The sequence below is a fragment of the Atta colombica genome, unplaced genomic scaffold, assembly GCF_001594045.1.
Source record: "Atta colombica isolate Treedump-2 unplaced genomic scaffold, Acol1.0 scaffold226, whole genome shotgun sequence".
Lineage (NCBI taxonomy): Eukaryota > Metazoa > Arthropoda > Insecta > Hymenoptera > Formicidae > Atta > Atta colombica.
This window is the reverse complement of record NW_017259323.1, coordinates 1,667,070-1,667,943: the sequence shown is the minus strand read 5'-3', so window position 1 is coordinate 1,667,943 and position 874 is coordinate 1,667,070. Positions and strand designations below refer to the sequence as shown.

The 874-nt window shown below is 38.2% G+C and overlaps 1 protein-coding gene across 1 annotated transcript in view; it reads left to right on the top strand.

Annotated features, from left to right (window-relative positions):
• The window catches only part of LOC108688162 (repressed by EFG1 protein 1-like), a 39,684-nt gene that overhangs the window by 8,738 nt on the left and 30,072 nt on the right, over nt 1-874 (top strand). The gene's annotated exons all lie outside the window — the stretch shown is intronic.

Genomic DNA, 874 nt, shown 5'->3' with positions numbered 1-874 from the left:
CACACACACACACACACACACACACACACACACACACACACACACACACACACACACACACACACACACACATATATATGTATAACATATATATAAATATATATATAAATATATGTACATCTTATTTATTTAAATTTTGTTAATCTCTAAACTACATTAAACTATCAAAAATTCTGTCTTCATGCAATTATTAATAAAATAAAATTCTAAAGTATAATGCCTCGTATGTTGTCATAAAGCATGTTTCTTTAACTTGTTTTAATAATTAAAATTATAATCAGCGCGTACTTTTTTGCATTCGCGTGATTAACGCAAAAAAGAAGTGAAAGGAGAAAACGTACTTATAAATTATCACATTTTCAAAATGCGTTTCTTGAAACATTTTTCTTCAAAAATTTTTTCTCTTCCAACTGCTTATAAAATGATTGATCTATACTGCCGCAACACTTTTAAAAATCATGGTGGTGGCAATTCAATATGGCCCTTAGGGTAGCGGGAACTCTGACGGATCGCCGGCGGAAGCGACGATTTTAAGTGCGGACTGAAAGACATATTTCGGGACGGTGTTCTATATTTACACGCGGGTGTACACACCTATATGTACGAGAGAGCGTAGAGCGATTTACGTGTCTGCGACTCTCTCGACATTCCACGCAACTTTCTTTGTGGTTCCCCAGGGAATGTATGTGCATGCGTGACTCTCGCACTACACGCCGCTCTCTGGAATCCCGCTTACGGAATGCAATGCGAAACTTAGTCTCGCGACTTCATCTTTGACCACCGACCAGCAACATTTGTGGATTTATGTGGCGCTTAAATTACGTCGCTGTCGTTTAACTTACTAGCGCCGCTGACCACTCATTTCAGAAGCATG